Source organism: Cryptomeria japonica, chromosome 1, assembly GCF_030272615.1.
Source record: "Cryptomeria japonica chromosome 1, Sugi_1.0, whole genome shotgun sequence".
NCBI lineage: Eukaryota > Viridiplantae > Streptophyta > Pinopsida > Cupressales > Cupressaceae > Cryptomeria > Cryptomeria japonica.
Window position 1 is genome coordinate 678,255,526 of NC_081405.1, and position 17,398 is coordinate 678,272,923.

Consider the following 17,398-nt stretch of genomic DNA (forward strand, 5'->3'; position numbering starts at 1 on the left):
CAAAAATGATAGCTGTTGCTGCAAGATTTTAAGTAAAGGAATAAAACCAGAACAAAATTTACTGATAAGATCAAACGAAGAAAAAGCGAGTAAAACCACCCGAAATTTACCCGCTTTAAACACATCTTTTAGCAATTTCTAATGAAAATGACAATTCCTGCAGCAAATTTGAACCATAGAGACGTAGAATCTACCGTGCATTCAATACGCAGCAAAGAAACAAAAAAAATGCCAGAGTTTGCTGAGATTTGACCACGTAGCTCGAGCATCCATCAAAATTTCCTCCAACTTAAAGAAATCTAGTCAAGACATCCAAATTTAGTAAAGAGAGTTCAAAATACCTCAAATGAAGTTTATACGGCTTGGATTGCTAAGCCGCTGCAGAACGCCTCCAGTTTCGACCTCAGAACCTCAAATTTCTCAAAAGTGCGTCAAAACTCTACCAAATTTAACGCCGCGAGCGAGGAGATGAAGGGCAAAAGCGAGGCAAAATGCTGCATCGATCCACCTGAACACAAGAGCTGTAGGATATCTTGTACAAGATCAGGGGATCGATCCAACGGACTAGAATGGGGAGAATAAACTTTTAATAAAGGCTTCTGCGCAGACGGAATGCAAGTTGTGGACTTAAGTAAAATAGAACGGAACAGGACGGGACGGGTAAAGCCTGGGGAACCCGGGGGGCCGTTGAAACGGGAATTTCAAAAAGAGGAAATATTGGGGGCATTTTCAGTATTTCGGGATTAGCTACGTAAAGTATTGTTTCCGTCATACGTATTTCATTACTACTTTTGCCCAACTTTAAAACCATAGTTACTATTTTAATCTTTAATTAATTCAATAGGTGGTGTCTTTAATAGTCTATTTTTTTTTTTCTTAAATTATCAAATTATCAAAATTTAAAATATTGAATTTAAATTAAAATGTATTTATAAGTGTAAAAATCTATTTTGAGCATAATGAATAGTAATAAAATTGTGAAGGGTTCATAATGTTCGAAAATTTATACTTAAATAAATAATAAGCAAACCAGGACAATCATATATTAGTATTACAAGTATACTCAATGTTTGAGACCAAAGGTTGTAATTTTAAGTTGTTGAACAATTTAGATAAAATTAATCAAAAAAATTATTGTAAAATTTTTAATTTTTATTTTGTATGTAGTTTGTGGATTTGATCGTGTGAGAAATTTTTAATCATCAAATCCAAACATTGCATACAAGATTTTAATGGATTGTGGAAATCTTATAGCTTTGAACAATGGAGAATTGTTAAAGGAGGGTGAGAAATAAATAATTTATAGCTTAGTTAGCATAGAAGGAAGAACATTCAAAATAATGTGAATGTACAATATTATATAATAGATATGTTGAAATGTGAAATAAACATGTACCAATAATGAGCATTTGAATCATGTGTGTATTAAGGAAGGTGGAAATACTATCATTTAGAGTTTTGTGGAGAATACAATATATAATGTTTATGTGTGTGTGTGTGTGTACATACACACACACACACACACATATATATGACGGAAATATGTAAATGAAGTAGAAGTGATTATAAATAAAATGTACAAAATATTTGTAGATTAGTTTACAATGTTAACTTCACTTAAACAATAATGACTTTAAAAATTTAATAATATTCTTAACTTTAAAAAATTTATTAAAAGATATCTTAAATATATCTAAAGAAATGCCAATAGATATCAATTGGAACTATTTTATTTATATTAAAATTATTTTATTTCACTTTAAATCATAATTACTACATACAAAAATATTTAAATTATATTGTATCTGCATTGTTTTTATTCCATAATTGACATCTAATTTTTTAATATTTAATTTTTAAACTTTTTATCATTGTTCAAACAATCATCAAAAACAAATATTTATAAAATATATTATATATAAAGAGTATTGTAATTATAAAATGGTAGATTTTATTAAATATCTTTATTTTTATTTTATATTTATATTTATATATCTATCTAAAACTTATAATTTATATGAAGGTATTATTTATTTTATATGATGCTTATTTTGAAAATATTAAATTTATAATTAATATTAATATTTTGACATGTGAGTGGTTGTCAAATTTAAGTTAAAAGATAAAAGTTAATTAACTTAATTAACTTTAATAACTTAATTTTAATAAACGTTATAACTTTAATAACTTAGTCCTGTATTAAATAAATTTAATAAGTTAAGTTGAATAAATTTAATAACATTAATAACTTTATTTAAAAATATTTAATAACTTTAATATCTCTCAACGCTTTTTATATAAGTTATTAAATATGTATTTGTAACTTAATTTTAATAAACGTTATAACTTTAATAACTTAGTCATTTATTAAATAAATTTAATAAATTAAGTTGAATAAATTTAATAACATTATTTAAATACATTTAATAGCTTTAATATCTCTCAACGCTTTTTATATAAGTTATTAAATATGTATTTGGTGGAGCATATTTAGTTATTGTGAAAACAGTGAATACATTTAAACTTTAGTATATTTTAAAAATACAAATCTAAAAACTACATTTGAAATTATAAAAAGTCCATTGCAATATAATTCTAATTTCAAACTCCAAAGTATAAAATTTTACAAAAAATTATGAAGTACTATGTCCACCATACATTCATACAATCTATCAACATGTTAATAATGGTACATAATTTCTAACTTGTTGGTTTCAATAAGAAGGTGTGGGTCAAACTCTAGCAATTCAATGGTTCAAATTATTCTTCCTTCAATATTATATAGTGACGCTTTCTCTCGCACAATTAATATGAATCCATTATTTAATTTATATTAAAAGCAGCAAAAACAAGGGTGTTGGCCCTTTACACTAACAACTCATTGGCAGCATTAACAACTTACAACACACTAACCATGAACATACTTACAACATATATCAAAAATAGCAAAGAGTCTTAACAAGGTAGTAAAACGATATATAAAGTCTTAACAGCATAAATCAAAAGGCCTAGAAAGCTAAAGCCAACCAACCAATGGCTATTTGAGCACATGGCTCTAGTCGTCAATACAAAACTTGAAAATTTCCTTGTAGTTTCCTTCATTGTCAACATCTTTATCCATGACTTTTTTCTACATCAAACATGGGGAAGTGGTGGAGTTATGCATCACCCTCATAACGAACTTGGAGACATTGATCATCTTCTACTCTACCTTCATCGCCTTCATCCTTAGGGCCTCTAATTCCTTTGTAGTAGTTCTACAATTGGCACAATTGCGCGCACTCTCCCCTTGTTGATTGTCAACCTCTTCTAGCATGACATCTTGGGTCAAGTCCAAGGATTCATTTTTTCTACTTTGTTCAGTTATCACTGGTCAGTTTGTCTAAACTCTCCGCCTTTCCCACATGCCATCCTCTACTTCATCTTCATCCTTAATAGCATCCTCATTGTCAACTGGATCCTCATAGTCAACCAGGTTTTTGCCATCTATTTTGCTCACCATACGACCAACCAACCTATTTAAGCATTTGTGATTAGTGCTTCCACTCTTATTATCAAAAAAAATTGCAGAAACATCCCCCTTATTTTTTTAAATATTTCCCTAAACTTTCCAGAGACATTAGCAGAAAAAATAGAAGAGAGAGCACATCATGGTTATGAAAATGATTGAGCAAAGGAAGATGGTAATAGTAATACACTTTGAATCTTGCTTCTAAGGTAAAAAAAAAAATATTAATATTAAACAAACCTCACTCCATGGGTCTGGCAATTTGGCATGAGCAAATCCTCCATGGAGCTTAACTGATTCCTCGTCATACCTGAAGAATTAGGCTAAGCTTTCACTGTCTGTAACCCTTCTCTGCTTCTTCCATTTTCTCCCCCTAGTGGAGAGACTTATCGCTTTCCCAATGACTTCCTCACTGACCTCAAATGATACACCTCCCATGGTAACCTTCATTTCTACCCAAGACTTAGCAAACTAGACAGATAGGTTTTCAACGTAACTATTTATGTATTCAATAAAAGGGGCCACCCCTCCCTCTCTATAGATATGCTAAACTGTGGGGTTCCCTTTGAACTCGGTGTGAGTATTGAGTTCAATCCTTACCATGTCCCCACCCATAGTGAAAGTTGTCATAGTAACACAAAGAACCCAAACCAAAGACTTAGCCCTTTCTTTTTCTAACTATCTAAAATTAGCTAGTAAAACAAACTTTTGCACCCTAAAAATAAATGCCTTAGTTAAATGTTTGTCAATGGTGATGTAATAATTGAAAAGCATCTACCATAAATCCCAAACATGCCAACCCCTTCCCTTTGGACCAAATGAAAGATTATAGTGGGATTTCCTATCATTTGAAATATCAACACTTAAGGTAATTATTAAAAAATATTAATTTTGTTCTTAATAATTATTTCAACTACCTAGCTGCATGAAAAATGATGACTTCTCATTTTTATTAAGTTTCCATCTGGACTGGCCACATGAGCAACCCATGCACAGAGTGGTCACCTAATCATCACAACCCCTTCCCTATAAAGGTGACCACACCCTTTCATCCTATTTGGCTTGCAGTAACGTGGTTTGGGTTTCCACATCATCTCGATAGTCATCACCCACCTAACAATTAGCATAGTGTATCCAGGGTGACACCTTTCTTTCCAAGTGGGCTACAAGTATGGCGTCCATGTCAACCCAATAGCTTCCACCCCCTGTTGTCATGCTTATTGCCAAGAGGGCCCCACCTTTTCTTCTGCTTGGTCCTATTGTACTCCTAGTTATTTTTCCACTTCAGGTTATTCAACAACATAATCTCCATGTCCATCACCTATTTGCCAACCCTGTTAGAAGCCTCATTATCATGTCTAGTCATCAAGCAATTTAATTCCATCATTATTTCTCATCCTTTGCTCTAGAAAAAGTGAGCAAAGAATGGCACCTAGAATCCAAACCTCCTAGTTTTTTATCATTCAACATGTTGATTGCATTTACTCTCATGTAGTCTTTAAACATTGGTGGGTGGACACTCCCTTGATCTCCAACATTTGAGGTTTCCAATCCCCAGGCCTAGAGAAACCATGACATCCACAACTCTATTTCCTTCCATGAATGTTTTTTATTTCAAAAATATTGAGCCCTAAGAGCATTTTGTGAATATCTAAATGATAATCCCATAAATGGTCCATCCTGCCATGTTATCACCTTTGATAGTATCCATAATGAGCTTTGAATTACCCTTAATATCCAAAACTTGTATGTCAATTGAGAGGGAAACCTTTAACCCCCAAAGAAGTGTCATTCCCTTTGCCTGGTTACTAGTACCATCCTCCTGACTACCCATGTAACCTACCACCAAGGCACCTATGTTGGATCGAATTGCACCTCCTATAGCAGCCAAGTCCAACCTAGTCACCCCATCAAAGTTTAGCTTGTGCAATCTGGACTGAGGGGGTGCCAATGTGTATTCATTATCTCAATCCTTTCAGAGTTGTTGAACCTAGCATAAGAGTTGGGAAGGTTCCAATTCTTGGCCATTTTATCATCAAAAGGCGAGGGAGAGTAAGAGGAGCACTTCCATCTACAAAAAAATGTATTCTCTTTCAGGAATCTAGAAAAGCTAATAAACATCTCTTCCATAGTTCATTCCTCCTCTCTAAAGATATTATTATTTTTTTCCTTCCATATACTCCAGCATAGGTGTGACAAGATTTGTCTCTAGAGTTCCCCCACCAGAGGCTATTGAGATGGGCACACCCAATCCAGAGTAAGGGTTAGGGGGGTGCATATTCATAGACCAACACACATCCAATTTTTGCAAAATTTGACTCCATAAATGATGAGAAAATTAACAGTATATAAGGAAACGGGGGATGGATTCTTCCTCTTTCTTGCAAAGGATACATCTATTAAGGAGTTGAAATCCCCTCTCCATGAGATTATCCTAAGCGAGAATATTATTATGCATCATTGTCCACCAAAATAAGTTGATCTTAGGGAGGACTTGAGGGTTTCAGAATTTCCTCCATAATCTCGTATGGGTACCCTCCTTTATTAGTAGATTGTAAGCCGAAAGCCGATTTAACTGAGAAGTCACCTTTCAGGTTTTTGGTCCAAATAAACTTATCATCCCTTGTGAAGAGTGAAATTATAATGGTTGTTGTAGCATGGAAGTTGACTAAAGTAAATGTGATTGATTCCAACAACATTATGCTATGTCTTTCCATTTGTTTTGTGGTGAAATTTAGTTTATTACCTAAGAACTGAATAAAGCCTAAGCCCCTTCCTCGATAACTCTAAAAATGGGATGATTAATCAGGGGCATATCCCCCAACCATTTGTCCTCAGAGAAGCTGATTGTTAGCCCATCACCAATTTGCCACTTTAGGCCCATTAAGGTCATATTTCTACTTTTGATGATATTATTCCAAATTTGAGACCCACGAAGGTGACTGGAGGTGGAAAAGGCTCTATAAATTTTTCCAGAGTTGAGGTACTTAGCACTCATAAAACTACTTCATTCCATTTTATGCAAAGAAAGATTTCATCCCATTTTGTATAAAAGGGCTTTATTGAGGAACTTAAATCTTTGTAATCCTATTCCTCCAAACTTCTTAGGACAACATACCCTAACCCATTTGACCAGGGCCATTCACTTCCTTTCCTCAGTCCTCATCCACAAGAAGTTTCTTTGGATTCTCTAAAGTTTCTTAGCAATAGACCTTGGGATTTTAAAGAGGGAAATAGAGTAAATAGGGATCCCCAATAGGGAGGAAACCAAGAGTTGTAATTTCCACACGCTGCTTAACAACTTACCTTTTCACCTTGCTAGCTCCCGTTGAAGTCTTTTCGACACAAAGTTTTGGAATGACTATGTTACTTCCTTGATATTTATGGGTAGGCCCAAGTAGACCCTTAGGAGGGTCGCACTATGACAACCTAAAATGTGTCTCATTTTGCTCTAAAGTTCATCCCCTGTGTGAAATAAGTATATGTTGCTCTTCTCATAATTTATGTGTTGCTCTGAAACTTAGCCAAATTGGTTCTTAAATAGTTTCCACCTTTTGGCCTCAATAAGCGAAGCTACACCAAATAAGATTGTATCATCCACAAATTGCTACAAAATCGAAGGTGGGATAGTTGAAGTTGCCTTAACACCTTGCAAAAATCCATTTTCCACTATATTCAAGAAGTTCCTACCCAAAACTTCAACCACCATTATAAAAAGGTAAGGGGAAAGAGCTTTCCCTTGCTTAAGCCCATTTTCAACATCAAAGAAGCCCCTGGGAGCTCCATTGACCATAACAAAGTATTTCATAGTGGTTACATTTTCCTTGATCAGATCTGATAGATTGTTTTGGAACCCCATCTTCCTTAGGACTTTGAAAAGAAAATACCATCTCACCTTTTCATAATCCTTGGAAATGTGAAGCTTAAGGACCATTCAAGGAAGGTAACATCTATGCATCAAATGAATGATTTCATGTGTTGAAACCGCAACATCAAGGATTTGTATATTGGGAACAATCCCTTTCTAATTCCTGTTAATCAATTTATCAAGCTTTGGTTCAATTCTTTTGACCAAGCCTTTAGAAAAGATCTTATAGTTTATGTTACACAAACTGATAGGTTTAAAACCAAAAATTCACAAGGGGTCTGAGGCTTTGGGAATCAAATCAATATAGGAATTATTCAATTTTTTTAAGATCTTACCAGAATAGAAGAGCTCCTTAGTTACCATTGTTATTTCATACCCACAATATCCCAAAATTCATGGAAGAAAGTTGAGGGAAAGCCATATATTCCTAGTGCCTTAAAAACACCCATAGAGAATGTAGCAAACTTGACTTCCTCCTTGGTAATAGGTGTCATGACTTGAGCATTGTCATCCTAACTCAAAGTCATAGGCACACATTATAACAATTGATCTTCTAAAGAAAGGTTTTGATCAATTCTCTCATCTCTATACACATTATAAAAGTACTTAGAAGCCATGTCCCCCAGTTGAAGGTCATCCAAAATAATATTATTCAAATCATCCACCAAGGAACGGATGGTGATTCTCTTCCTATGTTTTAGAGTTGATTTGTGGAAGAAAACAAATTTCCTGTCACCTTCTTTCATCCATTAAACCCGAGACTTCTATTTCCAATAAATTTCTTCCCTCTTCAATTTCTCTTTCCACTATCCTCTTAGAGATTCCTCCTCCTTGGGTGAGATTTTAGACCAAACACCATTAGCAATTTGTAGCCATATCACTGTTAATTTGATGTAAATCTCCTTTTTATTTTTAAAAATATCTCCATATGTGAATTTGTTCCAACCTTTGACTTTGTTCCTTATGATATTCAATCTCTGAGACATCATGTACATAGAAATACCTTGGATAGGGGCATTCCACCAACTTTGAATACTATTTTTAAAGTCCAGGTGTGAGGACCACATAATTTTATAATGGAAGGGGATGGGTCCCCTTGCCAATTTGTCTGCCCATTACAATGTTGGCATTCTACACTCTTATGAGAATAGTTGATGTTATCATTGATGGAAACCAACTGGCAATCATCTGTCAACCCACCGATAGTTACCGACACCAGCAACAGACTTCTACATACACCGGCAAGCACTTCACCGGCAGCGGGAATAATGCATACATGGAATAAACTTTGTTTATTGTTTTATATTGTAATTATCTTTTGTAAAAGTCAGCATGGCATATTGTAAAAGACTCATATATATGTATGAGATCTTATAAGTCATTTTGAAGAGAGAGAGAGAGAGAGAGAGAGAGAGAGAGAGAGAGAGAGAGAGAGAGAGAGAGAGAGAGAGAGAGAGAGAGAGAGAGAGAGAGAGAGAGAGTAGATGATATTTTGTATAAGGTGATATAGTTGATAGCAAAAGTTTTGGTAATATACTGAGCTTAAACCGGTACTGAACTTGGCATAGTTGATGCTGATCTGAAGCAGTACATTGTATTGGATTTTGATAATCCATTTTCTAAGTCAGTGAGACTTCTGTTTTGTAGTTGAGCAGTGAGCTCTAGGCTGCTAGCCTTCCTGCATGTGTAGGCCCCTCATTGTAAATAATATTTATTCATTGTCTAGTGAGTGAATATCGTGGGTCACAAATCCCACCAAGGTTTTTCCCACACTGGGTTTCCTCGTTAAATATCTTGTGTTATGGTGTGTTCTCTATGTTGTCTCTGTTATTCTTATTTGCTGCATTAATTCTTATTTACCGGTACACTGTTTTAGGGACTGTCATTGATTCTAACAATTGGTATCAGAGCTTGGTCCTCTATTTTCAAAAGCCCAACAACTTGAGGAAGATTATGACACCGATACAGATGGAGAACTTAAGAAAACAATTGGAAGGAGCTCTTGTAGATTATGATGTAGAGAAATTGAAGAATATCAAACTTGAAGATGATCTAAGGACTGCACAGGAATTCATTAAAAGACTTCAGGAGAACTTTTCTATAGCACAAAATAAAAGAAAAGAACTTCATGAGAAGATGCAGAAAGATGATGAGGAAAAAGAAACTCTTAATGAACTTGCAAACAAGTTGAGACAAGAAAATAGTAATATGAGGAATGAAATGCAAGATATGACTATGAGGTTATATAAAGACATTGAAGACAGGAAGAAGAATGAAGAAAACTTGACTGGGAGACTCAATGATGCTGGAAATGAAAATCTAAGACTTAGTCATGAAAATGATATGTTAAAGACAGATCTGATTCACATGCAACATGATAAAACTGAGCTTATGAGACAAAAGGAAATTCTAGAAAATGAGTTGGCTACTGCAAATCAACACAAAGAGAAATTCAAGAAAAGTTCAGAGGATCTTGATGACATGCTGAAAAGTCAAAAACCTAATGGAGATACAAATGGACTTGGATTTGAAGTTGGAGAAAGTTCTGGTACTGCAAACAATCTAGAACAGAACAAACCGATAAGACAACCTAGTGCTTATAATTTTAATGGCAAATGTTTTAACTGCAACAAATATGGTCATAGAGCAAATTAATGCAGATTTAGAAACAATCAAAATATTAATGCACCCACCGGTCAATGTTCCAAATGCAACAAAGTTGGTCACAATTCAGAAAATTGCAAAATGAATGTGAAATGCTATGTTTGTGGAAGATATGGACACTTATCTAATCAATGCAGAACACAAACCAACGTAGGATATAGAAAGGCTATTCAGAGGAATAATGTGACTTGTTATGCTTGTAACAAAATTGGATATATTGCCAAATTTTGTAGAAGGGAGACTTCACCAGCAAACAATAAAGGATCCAGTTTGAAGGCAAAGAAAAGGTAGATGAGGTAAAGAAAGAATTTTCAAAACAATGGATTAGGAAGAGAGATCAAAATGTTGATGAAACTATCTCTATACCAGTAGAACAGAGTAATCTTTCACCGGCAAGAGATTCTTCATCCAATTGAGAAATAACCCTTTGGGGGTATTGTAGTAAGTTGAAAATCATGTTGATTACCCTCGATCGATGTTGAGAAGATAGATTTCTTCTTTACCAATAGATGTGTTAAGTTTTCACTTAACCAACAAGCATTTAATGCGGTTGGTAAGAGAAATATCATTATAAATCAGCTAATTTCCCTCATTTTTGGACTCACCGAGCATTCAAATTAGCAAAGAGCACAAAAACAAAGCGAAGGCATTCAAGACAAAGGTGCAGAGTGATTTCTTCAAGCATTCAGAATATTTTTAGGCAACTAAACATATTTTTCAATGGCTTCTTCTTCTGCTCCTGAGTTTATTCGGAACCCTACCATTGTGGAAAATGTGAAACGCCCTAGGCCCGTATTTAAGATAATTCCCGAGATTTCCAAGCAAGATGACTCTGTAGGGGCATTTTTAAAAAATCCTAAAGGTTTAGCATTTGCAGAAGACCCTAGGATTTATATACATTGCAATATAGAAGAACTAGGTTCTGAAGAATTGATGAAAATGTTTACTAAGGTAATTTGTGATGAAAATGGTGCTATTAATCCCGAACACAAGATTGTAGAAACTCTAGGTTTTGTGGAAATACTAAACATTCCTCAATTTCCAAAGGAAGTAGTAAGAATTATTTGAGTAGAGCACATGGAGAATTCTTATGGTTGGATTATGTCTGCAAAATAACCTGGCAAGCAATTAGGGCAATAACTGGTTTACCCTCAACCGGCAACAGACCTAATAAAACAAAGAAGATTCCTAAAAACAAAGTGATGACACTAACCGGAGCAACATTTGACAATAGATCACTAAGAGTGAATGATATCAAGGACATCAATGTGAGATTTGTAAGTATGGTGTTAGGATACAAGACCACACATGCTAACAAGATAAATTCAGTTTCTAGTATTTGTATAAACTGTGCTTATGAGATGGTTAACAACAATGCAATGATAGATGTGTGTGAATGGCTAAAAGATGAACTCATTGACAATTTGAAAAATATTAAAGGAGATAAGAAAGGGACATTCCGCTTTAGAAATATTTTGGTATGTTTGATTTTGTATTTCACTAAGGAAATCCCCGGTACTGGGAACTGCTAGAGACAACAACATAATTGAATACTTCAAAACTTTGGAAAACTAGAGGAAGGCTACCACGGAGTGTAGTGGAAAAATATGACAAAGAGATCCATTTTGTTATCAAGAGAGACGAGCCATGGATGGAAGTTGTACTCCCTAAGACTATCTAGGTGACTGAAATGGGATATGAGGTAGATCTTAACATTCTGGAAACATATGCAAAAGCTTTACTGGATGCACCGAGAGAACCATCAGAACAGGTTTTTGGTAGTGTTGAGACTATTGAAAGTGATGTAAATACATTGAAGCAAAGAAAGAAAAGAGAAAAATATATTAGAGATGCTTCCAAGTAAGTGAAGGAAATCAAGGAAAATGTAATGAACATCAATGGCATATCGGCTAGTGAGCTTGAAGAACTTCAACCAGAGGCACACATTTCACCGGTTGGCACATCTTTTGGAACTGGCAATGACAAGGCAGCTGAGTTTGAAAGAGTTGATAGGAGGAAGAGAAAACCTTCACCAATACCCTCTCCTTTACCTAAGAGAACAAGGACTTTGAGGAAGAAACAATAGGCAGTAAGGGGACCACCAAAGAAACTAACATCGGAGAAGAAACAACAAGATGTTGCTCCTTCTTTGAATGATTTATTGAATGAGATAATTGATGATGGAAATTTGGCTAATGTACACCAACTGTATAACACATTTAATGATTCTGATAGGGAAAGCATTAAGAACAGTATTATTTTACATCTGGACATATATAAAAAGGTTTTAATTGAAGTTGTGGACGACTTACCCAATGAACTATATAGGAGATTGGAAGCAAAAAGGATTGCAGTGATGGAATTTGATAAGAAACTGAAAGTTGAAAAACTTCTAGTTGTACATGCTATAAATTCAAAAGAGGAAATTGATGAATTGATTTCTGAAGCTAACCGATTTGTTTTTGCCAGTGGACACCGACAAGTAAGTTTAATGGAAGGAAGAGTAAAAGAGATTGGAGATGAGACTGCTGATAATTGGGATATATTTTTTTGTGGAGAAGGAAAAACAGGAGGAAATGAACCAACCGAAGAAGACATTTAAAGTGTATCAGAAGGATAAGGACAAGGGCAAAGGAAAAGTTGGTGGTATTCCAAACATCAAGATTACTAACAACCTACCGCCACCTTTGGATACTGCATCAGTACACACAGATGATCCACCGGTTATTGACACTGAAGATGTTACACATGATGACACAAATCCTGAATATGAGATACTTTTCACCATGAATGTGTATACTCGGGAAGTAAATATTGTTGTAGACAAGGATAGTGTAGAGGTTAAGGAAGACAATGTTGACAGTGGCAACATGGCTGAGAAACCGGTGGAGACTATTGAGGTTGAGATCCCAACCTAAACAGGGCAACCATTAGATACTGGTAAACCTACTGAAGGAATAGATGTTGGCACAAGGCCACTAGAGACTGAGATACCGACAGTTGAACTTACTGAGAAACCTACTGAGGCAGAGGTACACACTGAGGCAGAGAAACTGACAATCATTGAGACATCAAAATAGTCTGAGAAACCCTTGCAAGTTGAGATGCAAACCCAAACTGATCCACAGGCGGAAAACACAAGTAAAATGGTTACAACTAATGGAAGCACGAAGGTAATAAAGGTAATTGGTGAGACATCTGACACATCAGCAAGTGAATTTAGACCTACCAATGTTACAGAGGTACTTTTGGATTCAATAAAAAAGATAACGGATTGAAATGCATTGGCCTACAAGGCAATTGATAACATTGTATCTATTCTTAAATTGAATGCACCAAATTGTAACATAGATCATATTAAGGATTCTTTAGGCAAATTGGACACATTGTCCAAATTTATTGTTGATAATGTAATAACCATTGATAAAGTGAATGAGGATACAATAAAGGAGAGAGTTGAAAAAGAGAAGGACAAATTCTTTGATGACACCATAAAGAAGTGCACAGAACACCTAAATACATTATTACCGGCACTGAACTCTACTATTTTGGAGTACAAAGAGCTATACAGGGAAACATGCAAACCTCACTTTCTGACAGAGGACATAGACAAGGAGATTAGTAAAACAGAGAAAGAAATTGATGACATAGCTAATAACATAATTGGTTCATCCGGCCACATATCAATTTTTGAGCAAGAAATGGCAGGTTTTAAGGAAAATTAGAGAAGCTTGAGAAAGAAAAGGCAAGGATAAAGTCTAATGCTAGAGAACTTAAAAATAAAATTGGTCCCAAGTTGGAAAATCTCATTTCTTAGAGAATAGAAATATCTAAGGCATTACTTCAAGGAGAACGATCACCGGAAGATCACATGCATTATCTCACCGACACGATCCAACAGACTGAGGCAACTTTGAATGACAACAAAAGGTTTATGCAAAGTCTGAATTTGGTTTTGACAGATATCTTTCAGATTGTAACCAACCAATTACAGACTTTGAGGTGAAATTTTTGCACTCTATTGAATATTTTTGACAACCTTTGTCATTGATGTCAAAGGGGGAGTAATGGAGAGAAAAATGCTTATCTAGAGGAGATTATTTGCTCAGGGGGAGCACATATTTTTGGAAACTTTTTTGGACTTCAGTTTTTGGAACAATTTTTGGATTTTTCTCATGTGTGTTGCCATCAATGCCAAAGGGGGAGATTGTTGGCATTCTACACTCTTATGGGAATAGTTGATGTTGTCATTGATGGCAACCAACTGGCAACCAAATGGCAATCATCTGTCAACCCACCGGCAGTTACCGACACCGGCAACAGACTTCTACATACACCGGCAGGCACTTCACCGACAACAGGAATAATGCATACCGACACTCAAGCCAACATGGAATAAAATTTGTTTATTGTTTTTGTAGTCACACAAATCTGTCCAGCTTAATTAAATAAATATTCGATATTTATTTGATTAAAAATCCACTAGCCATCAATTAATTAAATTAATATTTAATTGATTCATCTTCAAACATTCTCCTATTAATTAAATAAATTATTCAATTTATTTTAATTAATTCATTAAATCAAATTTCAATCAATTAAATAAATAAAATCTATTTATTTAATTAAATCCCCCTATTCCTCTTTTAAATAAATTAAATAAAAATATTTATTTAAATCATTATCCCCCCCACTTGCATTTTCCTACAAATGCAACTTGCCCACATTTATTGAAATAAACTAATTTTATTTTAATAAAATCTTATTTTCCTTCACCCACCAAATCCACTTGCAAAATCTAATCCCCTTCTAGTTTCTTCTAACCTCTTCCTGATTAGCCTAATCCATCCCCTAATTATTGTCACACTCCTAAGCAAAATGGAGTCACTTCTCAAAGACTCCAAAGTCTTTGAAAAGCATTTAATGATTTGTGTGTTCAACAAATTAACCCCCAAAGTCTTCCAAGACCACTAATGGCTCTTACATGACCATTTATGACTCTTACATAACCATTTATGGTTATTTCAAACTTGTCCCCCCAAACATTTATTGTTTTGACCATATTCATCCATTTCACATTTGCACAAGAGTTTATCCATTGGATAAAAGCTTTATTCTTTGAATAAAGAGTTTATTCATTCAACCAACCTTGACTTTAACTCCCAAGGTCATATCAAGCATTTAATGCTTATTCCCTCCCCTCTCAACCTATCTCACATTAATACTTGTCATCCTGGGATTGGGTTGAAAGCCCTCACATGGATTTGAAATCATTCAATCCTGACCCTTGTTGAGATTACTCAATCTCAACCATCTATTGCTCCATTTTCCCTATAAATAGAGCCCATTTCTTTATAATCCAGATCCTGAAAACTTGTATGCATTTAACCTATAGGCATTTTTAGAGAGCATTTAGCATAGCAAATTCTGATATTGTCATTTTGGTTAAAATAAATCATTTTAGTATCAATAACTTAATATTTGCTTCTTTATTAACATTTAGAGCAATATTTCGATCTCAATCCTCCATAAGCATCCATAGTGCAAAAAACTGCTGAGAGCTACACTATTTTGGAACTTGGAGAGGAGAGGAACAAGGGAGAAGAAGTCAAGAGCATGTTAGGAGGCATTTGGAGATGCCTCATCATATTTACCTTCCTAGTTAGACATTCTATCATGCTTTTGGTATCTCTTTTGATATGCTTGTGTAGGAGAGTATTTTGTTTCTGATTTCTAACACTAACAACTTGGCTTTTCTTCTTGTTTGTGTTTTGTTATCATTGACTAACCTTCTTTTTTTGCATAGCATCATTTGGTGAACCCGACGTGAATCGAACACGCAAAAATACCATTTTTTTTGCAAACTAACATGTCTAATTGTTGAAAGTGTCACACGTTCTAGCACTACCGACACTCCTATTTTTAGCACTATTGTTTTTACAATAGTGCTATTGTCCAAATTTCAGCGCTTTTGTCGTTATTCTGGCACTATTGATAAATTTTTAGCGCTTTTGTCTCTCTGTCATTCCTGTTCTTTCAGCGCTTTTGTGTTAAATAGCGCTTCTGTTCAAACATAGACTAGCGCTATTGTAATAGAGAGTTGTACGAAAATTCCTTGTAACCAAAAACCAGAAATTCTAGGCTTGTAGAAGCCCACCAAAACATGCGGATTTTTCTAACTAATTATCTTTTATGCAGGTTCTAATCTTTTTGTGCAGGGGAAGGAGTTAGTTTAGATGCTTTAAAAGTTTCTTTTTTACTTTCTTTTAACAAAAAGTTGGTTAAAAAGAATCCATTTTTCCTTCTTGCACAAGTTAAAATAAACCTCACATTTTATTTTGGAGTGCATAAAATGAACCTCAAACTTGTTTTTGGTGCTTAAAAAGAAAATTCATCTTTCTTTATTGCAAGGTAAAAAAAACAACAACTTCAAAATTTTGCTTTCATTGCAAGTTAGGAATACATTTTGTTTTGGTGCTTAAAATCAACAAAACAAATTTTCTTTCTTGCATCAAACTTAAAAATCACAAGCCACACTTCAATTTTTGGGCAAATAAAAAGAACAATCCACTTGTTTTGATTTTTGCAAAAACAGATTTTACTTCAAGCAAACGTGTTTTTCATTAAGTTGAACAGGATTTCCGAATTCTAGATTACAAAACACATTGCCTTTGAAGTTAAAAAGAACACCATAACTGTTGGAGCAACATCTCCAAATAGTTAGATCAAATTGCGATGATGGATTAAAAAGAACAAGTGAATTTTGTGTTTGGCACACTTGTGCAAAAAGTCAGTCGAGTGGTCCTACTTCTAACACACACTATCCTCTCCCTTGGCTTTCGTGGTCCTAGGTGCAAGAGAAAAGTGTTAGTAACACTCAAATTTTATCTTTTTAAGAGAGGCCTGCCAAGGGATCGATACTCTTGGGAACGACCTCGAGCGGTAAATCCTTTGAGCCACTATAGAAATCAGGTGAGAGCGAAAGTTGTAGCCTTGGGTATAGCTGTTCCTACAGTGTAACTGGCCGAAAGGACAAATGGGCCCCACCACCAGTTACAAGGCTCTTAAGTGAGTCACTGCAGAATGAACTTATGTCCAAAAACATCGAACATGACTAAACACCTTTAAGTAGTAGCCCACCCGTTCTATTGATTGAGGATATTTGCGATATAATTTAGTGCAAGAGCATAGATGATTTTGCTCCCAAGATACTCACCATACATATTTCCTTGAGTAGAAACATAGCTTTTTGAAAAGTCACTTGTGGCTTGATGAAAGTGATGACTCCCCCATCATAGGGATCATCTATTTGTTATGCTCACACAAGACTTAGTATATCACATCCTTACCTGCCACGG

At 34.8% G+C, this 17,398-nt stretch overlaps 1 protein-coding gene across 4 annotated transcripts in view; it reads right to left on the bottom strand.

Moving 5' to 3' along the window:
- The window catches only part of LOC131030329 (putative glucose-6-phosphate 1-epimerase), a 35,625-nt gene extending 34,959 nt beyond the window's left edge, over positions 1 to 666 (bottom strand). For 2 of the 4 annotated variants that reach the window (XM_057961068.2, XM_057961069.2), the window contains exon 1: positions 342 to 661. The gene's annotated coding sequence lies outside the window, so the exon portion shown is untranslated. Of the gene's footprint in view, positions 1 to 341 lie in introns of all 4 variants that reach the window. The other 2 variants (XM_057961067.2, XM_057961071.2) reach the window with 2 other exon arrangements.
- Positions 667 to 17,398: the final 16,732 nt, after the last annotated feature.